At 45.6% G+C, this 12,072-nt stretch overlaps 1 protein-coding gene across 4 annotated transcripts in view; it reads right to left on the bottom strand.

Moving 5' to 3' along the window:
* Nucleotides 1–12,072, bottom strand: part of eda (ectodysplasin A) — a 301,068-nt gene that overhangs the window by 111,678 nt on the left and 177,318 nt on the right. The gene's annotated exons all lie outside the window — the stretch shown is intronic.

Raw genomic sequence — 12,072 nt, 5'->3', positions numbered from 1 at the left:
CATAAACGTTGTGAGGGTTCCTGCCTCTACCACCTCTTCAGGCGGTGCGTTCCAAATTCCAACCACCCTCTGAGTGAAAAGATTTTTCCTCAAATCCCCTCTGAACCTTCTGCCCCTTACCTTAAATCTATGCACCCTGATTACTGACACCTCCGCTGAGGGAAAAAGTTTCTTCCTATCTAACCTATCAATGCCCCTCATAATTTTGTGTACCACAATCATGTCCCCCCTCAGCCTTCTCTGCTCTAAGGAAAACAACCCTAGCCTTTTCAGTCTCTCTTCATAGCTGAAATGCTCCAGCCCAGGCAACATCCTGGTGAATCTCCTCTGCACCCTCTCCAGTGCAATCACATCCTTCCTATAGTGTGGTGCCCAGAACTGTACACAGTACTCCAGCTGCGGCTTAACTAGCATTTTGTACAGCTCCATCATAACTTCTGCTCTTATATTCTATGCCTCGGCTAATAAAGGCAAGTGTCCCATATACCTTCCTAACCACCTTATCTACTTGTGCTGCTGACTTCAGTGATCTATGGACAAACACACCAAGTTCCCTCTGACCTTCTGTACTTCCTAGGGTCCTACCATTCATTGTATATTCCCTTGCCTTATTAGTCCTCCCAAAATGCATCACCTCACACTTCTCATGATTAAATTCCATTTGCCACTGCTCCACCCATCTCAACAGCCCATCTATATCGTCCTGTAACCTAAGGCTTTCCTCCTCACTATTTACAACACCACCAATTTTCGTGTCATCTGCGAATTTGCTGATCACATCTCCTTTATTCACATCTAAATCATTAATGTACTCTACAAACAGCAAGACTCCCAGCACCGATCCATGTGGTACACCACTGATCACAGACTTCCACTCTCAAAAACCTTGACAGGAGGTTGCAGCAAGGTTAGGCACAAATAGCAGAAGCTGGGAACAGATGTAGGAGAAGACAACTCAACTCACGGAATCTAGAAAAGCAACAGTAGCATTTACCATATAAATGGTCCAAGATAACAGGCCATAAAGCCTTGCCTTCGAGCCATTTGATAGTTGCTTCTGGCTTCTGCAAGTCTACACTTAACTTCACAGCTCTTCTATTGCATTGTGTGCATACTCACACTGCAACACGGCACATATTAAACCTGCAACTTACAATTGAAAGCCTTGAGATACATCAACCCATTGTAACAAACCTTGCTGCATGATGCCTGGACACTTGTTGATGATCAGGATGGCCACACATCTCATAGTTGTATATGTTTCTCTTCAACATGCAACATCTCAAGACTCCTTCTCTGCTTGCACGCAATACAAGGGACCAGACCCAATCTGGAGAAAGGCCCAGAAACACAAGCCCTTGATTTCCCGAAGGAGGCAAAATGGGCATTTTTGCATCGAGCAGCGTGGAAGGGGTAGGGGCAAGTGAAGCCACAAGCCTCCACCATGCTCACGGCCAGTACTATTTTCCTGTTATGCCTTGTTCCCTCTTCTCATTCACTCTCACACAGACACAACTGTCACACATTGGTATCATGTAAAACAAGCTGTTTCGAGATCAGTCTTGGAGCCATTTCTCACTTGTCTGCCGTTGTATGTTTGCCAGCACCAGAAAACAAGTCAGCGCCACACAGCTCAATGTGTTCTTCACAACAAAGTTTGCAAGCATCATGAGCAAGCTTGAGGAGGTGGCAGTGCATGAAGTAAAGTTCAAGGGTGAGGAGAAGTGGTGGTTTAGGAAAATTAAAAACCTGCTTGTTGGCTGACAATATGACTGATCCCAGTGACTGAGAAATGTAGCAACACACCCATTTCATTCTTCTATTAGACACACCTGAAGAAAGCATATTAGCTGATACTGCAGTGCTAAACTGGATTTATCCAAGAGGTATAAACATCGAGGGCTCTGGTGACCTTGACTCCCACTGTCAGTGCCATGTCTGAATTGCAGTAGATGGAAAAGCTTTCTAATTGGCTCCACGCTGGCTTAAAACATAGAGACAGTGATCCTATGTGATAAGCAAAGAAGGCGCAAGAGAGAAAGAAGTAGAGGAGACACAGAAAAGAACAAGAATTAAAGGAGACACGCCTCAAAAAAGTATAGGCCAAAGGAGAGGTAGTGAATATGTACAGGTAAATATGAATATAAGAGTAAAAAGCAGCTCGCTGTAGAATGGTAAATAAGAGACTGTAGCATAATTGGCCACCTTGTTAGGATGTCTGAATGATTGTTTCAATGTCTTGAGGATGATGGCCAACCATTAGCAAAAGCTAAAAAGAAAGCCAACTGCAGTTTCTCTCCTGCAATTTCCAAGGCAAAACAGGAAACTGAGCCAAGTTCAGAGGAATAACAAGCATGTTAAATCAGTGAGGATCTTCAGCCAGTTGATAGCCTTTTTCTTTGTATCCTGATCAGGACTGGGATAGCAATATTTGGAGTCTCCCCAGAAATGAAGGCAACAAAGTTTTGGGGAGGATTTGGGCATTTATAGAAAATTAGGAGTTATTGAGAAGTAAGTCTTTATCCCAAGGGGAAACACTCTAAGTGTTGCAACTGTAAGGAGACATTTTTATAGAAGTGTCAGCCACTTTCCATACTCCACAGAATCAATATTACATATCTGTGATACTCCAGTGTCAAGTGTGATTGAGGAGACACCATGTGGACAGAATTACTAACAGCATCTGATGAAACCAAATCTCTCTCATTTATAAATTAGATTCAGGAGATCCAGTCCAACTCTTAGCTGACATTTGGACTGTAAGTTCCTGCTTCAGCAATAAGCCATTTACTTTCTCCTCTCCCCACCAGGTTTGACTCAAACATAGAAAGGATGTAGCTGATTCCTGTAATATCTAATAATTTATAACATCCTGGAGGAATGGCCGGAATTTTACTTTGGGGCGGAGGTCCTGCCCACTGGCTGAAAAGTCGGGGGTGAACCTGCTGGGCCTGGAAACTACGCAGCGATTTTGCATGGCTGAGGCCCTTAATTGGCCTCAGTCGGAACTTCCACCACTCTGAGGCAGGAAGTCCCGCCTCCAAGAGCTGCCAGCCAATCAGCCTCCTCAGTCCCAGCAGCGCCACTTGGAGCGGTGGCCACTGCTGGGACTGCACCCAGCCAGGACCAGCAAAATGGTGGTAAGTGTGTGGGTCCTCGCCGAGCACAATCGGCTGAGCCCCAGTGAGGTGGGGGGAGGTCAATCAAGAGGGTGAAGGCAGGTGGTCCAGCAAGGGTGTAGAAATTGATGGCTATTGTAAATATCATGAGTTCATAGTTCAGAAAATCCAGCAGAAGTTGTGTTCACTTCGCAGACACCACCCACCCTTCCACAACATCACCCCACTCGCACCCTCCCCCACTACGAGACTGGGTGATCGGCTAATATTCATAGTTCACCCTCACACAGGAGAAGTGACTTCCTGGTTGAGATACTGCAAGGTTACCAAGGTACCATTTCCCAGCATGAGTTAACAACTTTAGGATAGAAAAGGGGGAAAAAAGGGAAAGACAACTGGCAAGGAAAAAATTAAATGGTTTACAGGTTTTCACTCATCTAGTATGAATGAGTCTACAGAGTGAGTGGTAGAAGGATTAGAGGGGAGATGAGGAAATTCTTTTTCACGCAGAGAGTGCTGGGGTCTGGAACTCACTGCCTGAAAGGTGGTAGAGGCAGAAAACCTTATCTCACTTAAAAAGTGCCTGCATGTGCACCTGAAGTGCTGTAAACTGCAGGGTTATGGACCAAATGCTAGAAAGTTGGATTAGGCTGGGTGGCTTTTTTTCAGCCAGTGCAGACATGATGGACCAAGTGGCCTCTTTCTGTGCCATAAACTTTCTATGATTCTATGAGTATCCAAACTATACAGTGAAAATATGGAATAAAAGATATCTTGGTTGGTCTAGCTTCTTTTCAATTTAAGAACCAATCTTCAGCCTAAATGAAGACTTCAGGCTTTGAGACTTTGTTTAAATTTGGAAGATGAGATAGACACTGCCTTGCTATGTAGTGTCCAGGGACAATGTAACTAATAGACTTTGGAATAGTGGAAAAGAAATTGAGGGTGAGATTTGTAGCCAATTTAGAGAGGTCTGCAGCAATAAGAGCTTCAATAATAGGGGACTTCAACAGTCCTAATGTCATGGCAAGGGCTTTCTAAAATGCATCCAAGACTGTTTCTTTAAGCAGTATGCTGCATATCCAAAAAAGAGGAATGGAATGATAGGTCTGATAACAAAACGGGACAAGTAAGCATTCTGAAGTAGAAAGGTTGGGAAATAGCGATCATAATCTAATTACATTAACATTGTAATAAATAGAGGAAAAAATGAATCAAAGAGAAATGTGTTGGGCTGAAAATGAGCAAGATTCAGTGGGATCAAAGGGGAACTAGTCTAGATTAATTGATTAGTAAAACATGATGAATCAAATAGAGAATCAGTTGTAGAAAATATTTAAATACAAGACACGTAAGGTACAAATGAAATATCGTACAAATTAAATACATTCCATTGAGGGGTAAAGGAGTTACATCATCAAAAGCTCGAGCTCAATGGGTTAAATAGAGATTAGATCAAAAATGAGGTATAAACAGCATGAAGACTAATGCATAAACAAACTGGACATTTAAAAAAGTGTATATAGAATGGAAGCTGGCAGAGGAAGTATGAAAAAATACTACTGGCTGAATTTTATGATCATGCCGCTGAGAGCGGCGGCAGGTGTGAAAAATGGCAGCACTCCCGCTTGTCCCGTGATTGGCTGCACTGCCGTGCTTACACGGTGGGTTGCCATTTTGCATAATGGAGGTGGCCATCTTCCCCCCCTCCCCGTCCCCCCACAGTCATGTGGCGGGGGCTGCAATGGAGACTGCATTCACGGTGTCACCTGCTGTAAGGCCAGGTGCTGGCTCCATCTTTAAATGTCTGCCAGTCCTGCATTCAGTGTCTCCCTGCATTCTATCAAAGTCACTGAAGCAACACTTGGGTGCTGTTCCAAAAAATTAAAACTCAGCAAGCCGCACCACTGGGCATCCTTCTGATCACGTCAGAGGTCCGAGCAAGGTTGGCCCCATGGTTCAGTGATGCCTCCCTGCTTATTCTCCTCCAGGCTGCAAAGGAAAGGCAGCAGGTTTTCTCCCCCAGTGACAGCAAGAAGAGGTCCTCCCACCTGACCAAGGGAAGCCGAGACGGTGAGCGCAGAGGAGGTTAGTAGCTGTGGGTCATCCGACAAAATGGAATCCAGAGTCGGAAGAGGGTCAATGACCTCCTGCATTCATCAAAGTGGCAAGTTCCAAAATTACTTGGTGTGATCTGGTTGTCTCTACACAGTATGCCACATGGGTGCCACTGCCATTTCAAAGACAGGGAGGTCATAGCAGATTGATGGCAGATGACTGGCTGCATATGTGAATCAAGTCTCCCTCGTTAATACCTCACAGTAAGTTAGACCCATGACAGGTGAGTCAGTATGCCAGACAAAGCATCCCCCAGGTGTTGATGAAGCGCCCAAGTTAGTAGAATCGTGATGTTGATGATTGTTTAGTTTAGTTTAGAGATACAGCACTGAAACAGGCCCTTTGGCCCACCGAGTCTGTACCGACCATCAACCACCCATTTATACTAATCGGTGCTAACCACTGCACCACTGTGCCGCCCTAGGGGCAATGTTCAATATCTGCATCCTTGCTCTTTAAGGAGAAGAGGGCCATAACAGGAGGGAGCTGGGCAGGACCAGTGGCGGAGCGCCCGACTTGCGTCCTTTAAATCAAACCAAAGAGGAGGCCCTGGAACTAGCTGGGAGCCAAAGAGGATGTGCCATCTCAGACGTGGAGCTCGGGGAAAGCACAAGAGAGTGATTATTGCCAATCAGACAAAAATGCAATAGTCATGGTGAAGTAGCTCTGGCATGCTGTCCTTAATGAGATATGTGTAGCCTAACCCACACATATGTTTGCATTGTATTTTGCAGATCGCCGTTCGCAGGAGACCACAGACCCCGAAAGACTGGCAACAATCTCCGAGGACGAGGAGCACTCAGAGGATGCACCGTCCCATGACTCTCCTGCACCTTCCACCAGCACAGATACTTTCACCCCAGTGGGAATCCGCTCGGCTTTACAATCATGGTCACAATTTGGTAAGAGCACAATACCCGCTTCCGAACAGCTGGCTGAGGCTGAGACAGCCAAGACCTCTGACAGTCAGAGGACTGTTGATAATGAAAGGCCCAAGCTGAACCCCGGGATATGAGCGCATGGCTTCCTCCATCGAGAGTTTGGTGACTCTGAGTGCCACATTCCACAGATGTGCAATGAACTGCAATCCCTTGCCTTGAGGTCCACTCAGCAATAGCAGGGAAAGAGAAAAGCCAGATGGTCGGAGAAAGTGCCAGCCCCCAGTCTTCCTCCAGTGAGCAAGGAGGCTCCAAGAAGCTTCGAAAGGGAAAAGAGAATGCACTCCACATCTCGGGTCTGCGCTCAGGGCGATTCAAGTGTGCACACCGGCTTCTCATCCCCTCCGCCAGTGAGCTAATCTCCAGCAGCTGCAATGCCTGACTGCACTCCTGCACCAGTGCAGGAAGCCTTCAGGCAGCTGGAGCCCTCCAGGCTTCAGGCACCCAGAGGATGCCCGCCGAAGTCATCCCAAGCCAAGGGGCATCATGATCAGCAGCCTGCCTCCAGTCTCGCTGCTGCAACAGGGGATGTACCACGCAGGAGCACGCACAAAAGTATAAAAAATGACACCTTGCCACACATGGGTATTCACAGGTGAAATAGATATCTCATTTTTAATGTAATTAGAACGTCATTAGTGCAAATCCTCAGCCTTCATTAATGGATAACTGCATTCCACCACAGTGTGATTGTGACTCCTGCAATCCCCTCAAACGCCTTACTGCATTGGCAAAGTGACCACTGGCATCATTAACATGCCAATGAGCATGACTGTTTCATTACTTGAATTATGTCACATGGGCACTGCCTGAATCAGATGTTGCCATTCACGCTGGAGGGCAAGACAGTATGGAGGCAGAAAACTTGACACTACAGGCATGAGAGTGAGTTTATGTCAGAAGTATATTTATTGCAAGTCATGGATTTTGGAAATGCTCCATTATAAGGCTCTGCCGTGCCTTCCTTACGCACTGCTCAGGATGTCTGCCCTCCATCACTCTGCTAGGAACTTCCATGGCTGCTTGGCCTTGTGTGCCCTCTGTATCTTCTTCATCAGAGGAAGTCTCATACTCCCACATCTTCCTCTGGCAAGGCCTCCTCCCTCTGTAGTGCTATGTTATGTAGAACGCAGCAGACAATGATGCACCCAACCTTCTGTGGGGCATACTGAAGGGCTCCACCAGATCTATTGAGATAGCCGAACTGCATCTTCAGCATACCAATGGCCTGCTCGATGGTCGCTCTGGTGGAGCCGTGGCAGGCATCGTAACACTCTTCTGCATCATTGCTGGGGTTCCTTACAGGTGTCAGAAGCCATGTCCTCATTGGGTAGCCCTAATCCCTGACAATCCCCCCTTGAAGGTGAGCAGGGGCAGTGAAAAGATGTGGCACCTGGGACTGAAGTATGAATGAGTTGAGAAGCGGGCACACACTTGTAGGAAGCACTTTCTATGGTTGCATACAAGTGGCACATTAATGGAATGAAAAAGCTTCCTATTGATGAGAGTGGCTGGTTGGTCCATGGGAGCCTTGACAGCCACATGCATGCAGTCGATCACACTTTAGACCTGTGGGAATCCCACAATGGCCCCAAATCCTATGGCCCTCTCGGGCTGACTCTCAGGGTCTATCCCGTCACGCACATACTCGCCGACCCTCCTGAACACAGCATTGGTCACTACCTTGATGCAACGGTATGCTGCAGGCTGAGAGATCCCACACATGTCCCCAGTGGATCCCTGGAATGATCCAGAGGCATAAAAGTTTAGGGTCACAGTAATCTTCAGAACCACAGGAATAGCATGACCACCAAAACCCATTGGTCGCAAACAGGCATTGAGCAGTGTGCAGAGGTCTGTGACGGCCTTTCTGGACATCAGCCGTCTTCTCTGGCAGTTCCACTCAGACATCTGCAGGTATGTCAAGCGTGTTCTACATACTCGCAGTGTATCTGTGCTCTTCGTTGCGTTCTCGGCTGCTGCTGCTCATATATGGGAGGCTCCTCGTGTGCCGCAGCTGCCTCTTGGGCACCTCCAGCGGATTCGCCTCAGCACAGCACAGGCATCCAAGAAAATAGGATGAATTATACCCATCTCTATCCTCCTTGGACATTCAGTTTCCTTCAATGTTTATCTATCTGGGCAAAGAGATGCTTGAATTTTGTTACAGGAAGCCTCCGATAGCTCCATGGTAGAGATTGATGTTGGACCGACAACATTTTCAAAAGCGTGAGCCTTCAGGAGCAAACCAACATTACAATGCCCTGCAGTGGACTTCCAAAGAAAACCACCTCTACACTTGCCGAGTTCTCCCAACCCCCGCCCCTCTTCACAGACACACCACTTGCAGAGTTCTCCCAATAACCACCCACAGCCAATGCAGTTGTTGAGTTCTCCCAACTAACCACTTTCCCTAGATAACATCGGTAAAATAAATTACTCTTTTGAGTCACCGAGGATTCTTGCACACCCAACACAAGATTTCGAACACCTGGTAAGATTGCTATTAATGATATTCTGATGTATGCTAAAGAGTGTTTAATATAGGTAAATGCCAATGTTGTCACGGTGGAGCGCAAATGCCGCCACAGCATTACGGCATCGTGTTCCGTGGCGGTCGACTCCACAATGATTCTTCGCCCCCACCTGAAAATCCGCCTTCCAGGTGCATAAAATTCAGCCCTATGTGAAAATATAAAAGTCAACAGCAAGGGATTTTATACCAATAATTTGTATTTATATAGTGCCTTTAACATAGCAAGCAAATACATTTTTTAATTCATTTGTGGGATGTGGGCATTGCTGGCCAGGCCAGCATTTATCACCCATCCCTAATTGCCCTTGAGAAGGTGGTGGTGAGCTGCCTTCTTGAACTGCTGCGGTCCTTGGGATAAACCCACAGTGCTGTTTGGAAGGGAGTTCCAGGATTTTGACCCAGTGACAGTGAAGGAATGCCGATATCATTCCAAATCAGAATGGTGTGTGGCTTGGAGTGTAACTTGAAGGTGCTGGTGTTCTCATGTGTTTGCTGCCCCTGTCCTTTTAGGTGATGGAGGCTGCAGGTTTGGAAGGTGCTATCGAGGGAGCCTTGGTGAATTGCTGCAGTGCATCTTGTAGATAATACACATTGCTGCCACTGAGTGTCGGTGGTGGAGGGAGTGAATGTTGAAGGTGGTGGATGGGGTATCGATCAAGCGGGCTGCTTTATCTCGGATGGTGTCGCACTTCATGAGTGTTGTTGGAGCCGCACTCATTCAGGCAAGTGGAGGGTACTCCATCACACTCCAGACTTGTGCCTTGCAGATCGTGGACAGGCTTTGGGCAGTCAGGAGGTGAGTTACTAACCATAGAATTCCCAGCCTCTGACTTGCTGTTGTAGCCACGGTATTTATATGGCTGGTCCAGTTAAGTTTCTGGTCAGTGGTGACCCTCAGGATGTTGATAGTGGGGGATTCAGCAATGGTAATGCCATTGAATGTCAAGGGGAGATGGTTAGATTCTTTCTTGTTTGAGATGGTCATTGGCTGGCATTTATGTGGCACGAATGTAACTTGCCACTTATCAGCCCAAGCCTGGATGCTGTCCAGGTCTTTCTGCATATGGACATGGGCTGCTTCATTATCTGAAGAGTCGCGAATGGTGCTGAACATTGTGCAATTATCAGCTAACATCCCAACTTCTGACCTTATGATGGAGGGAAGGTTATTGATGAAGCAGCTGAAGATGTTTGGGTCTAGGACACTACCCTGAGGAACTCCTGTAGTGATGTCCTGGAGCTCAGATGATTGACCTCCAACAACCACAACCATCTTCCTTTGTGCTAGTATGACTCCAACCAGTGGAGAGTTTTCCCCCTGATTCCCATTGACTCCAGTTTAGCTCGGGCTCCGTGATGCCATACTCTGTCAAATGCTGCCTTGATGTCAAGGGCAATAACTCTCACATCACAAATAAATTATGAAAGAGCCATCTTAAGATATGAGGGGAGGGGGGGGGCAAATTTTGTACTTGCAAGTGAGGAAATGGTGAAAATATTGAATAATTTTGCCATTTTTTTAAACATAGAATTACATTGAATTTACAGCACATTTGGCACAACTTGTCTGTGCCAGTGTTTATGCTCCACGCGAGCCTCCTCCCACCCTTCTTCATCTAACTCTATCTGCAAATCCTTCTATTCCTTTTTCTCCTCATGTTATTTACCTAGTTTCCCATTCAAGGTATCTATGCTATTTCCCTTAACTACTCCATGTGGTAGTAAATTCCACAATCTAACTACTCACTAGGTAAAGAAGTTTCTCCTGAATTCTCTATTGGAATTATTAGTGGCTATCTTGTATGCATGTGCCCTAGATTTGCAGAGGAAGGTGAACATTATGCTGTAATTGCAGCTAAGGAGGATATGGAAGATTTAGTACTGGAAATAAATACCATCACGCTCACAAAAGTGTGAACTGGAGCAATTATGAACCATAAAAATGAACTGAGGAACTAAACTCCAAAAAATGGGCACAGTTTTGCTGCAGACAAGATGGAGTAATAGGTCAGGTGACCTCTCCTGTACTGCAAATATACAGAGAACTATTGGGGATTAAACCCATCATCATGTCTGCACTGGTCCTGGGGAAGGCACATTAAAATGCTAAACAGCCCATTCAATGTTAAATGGCTCCTATCTCCAAGAATTGGGTTGACAAAGGCCTTCACAGACAGGGAGACTCCGGATTCAAAGCCAAGATAATAGGTGGGACGTGACACCACTTAATCAAGATAAGCCACATTCAAACCCCATTGTGTAACAATGGCCCCACGTTCAAAGACATTGTATGAATACACGAGGGGAGAGCATCTATGGTCACCTGACTGAAACCAAACTCGATAAGGTTTGTTCTTCAAAAAAATGAGACTTCTCTGAAGGACAGAATCAGAAAGCCAGCCAGCCAGGAAGCAGAAGATCCATTCCAGCCAAGAACAAGACCCTGTATGAACATCTTTAAATCACAGAAGCAGAGACACTCTAAGGTCACCTTGAAAACGCCCCACCTGGCAAATCATAAGAGGTTTTTTGCCACCAACTTTGACTGAATCTTAACCAGGAGTCTGTAATACTTCAGTAAATCAAGAAAAGGAACACCAGGCCTGCATTGCTGTAAAAAATTTCCACTCGGAAAACCAAGATTTCAAACTGATTTCTTTTTACAACAATCGGACTTAAATGCATGCTCTCCTCTAATCTCCTTCTTGTGTATGTGCAAGTGTGTGTATGTGTGAGTGGGTGAGGTTGCGACAATTTTTGGGTATTGTTTAATAAATAATTTATCTTTCTTTCCTACAAGAAAACCTGGTGTTTGCCCATTTATTTGGCCTCTAAAATACCCAGGGACTAAAACAATATTTTTTAAAAACACTGTCTGCGGTCAGTTGAAAGGTGAAAAGTGGAAGTCATCCACCAAATCTCCCCCCATCTGTAACAATATTCAAGAGCTGTATTTAAAAACAGTTATAGGATGAAAAGTAGATAAATCAAAGGATTCAGATGGTGTGCATTCCAGAACACTGAAGGAGATAGGGGACCAGATAATGGAGGCACTAACCAGAATTTTTCAAAGATCTTTGGAAATGGGGATTATGTGAAATGATTGGAGAGAGGCAACTGCTACATCCATGTTGAAGAAGAAATCTTTTCACATGTGGTGAAGAGAAAGGGTGAACAACCCCTTGACATTGTGAATCTAGAACGAAAAGACAGCAATGTGCAGAAATTGCTGGACAAACACAAAACATGAGGAGTCGTAAAATAACTGATCAGAATGAAATGAGTAAATGTAAAACAATCCTTTGTTTAAGACTGCTGAGATAGTTAGAAAATGTTGGGAAAAATAAGAACTACAGTCTGT

The sequence above is a fragment of the Heterodontus francisci genome, chromosome 15 (genome assembly GCF_036365525.1).
Source record: "Heterodontus francisci isolate sHetFra1 chromosome 15, sHetFra1.hap1, whole genome shotgun sequence".
Lineage (NCBI taxonomy): Eukaryota > Metazoa > Chordata > Chondrichthyes > Heterodontiformes > Heterodontidae > Heterodontus > Heterodontus francisci.
Note: the sequence above shows the minus strand (reverse complement) of the source record. Positions and strands in the feature narration are given on the sequence as shown.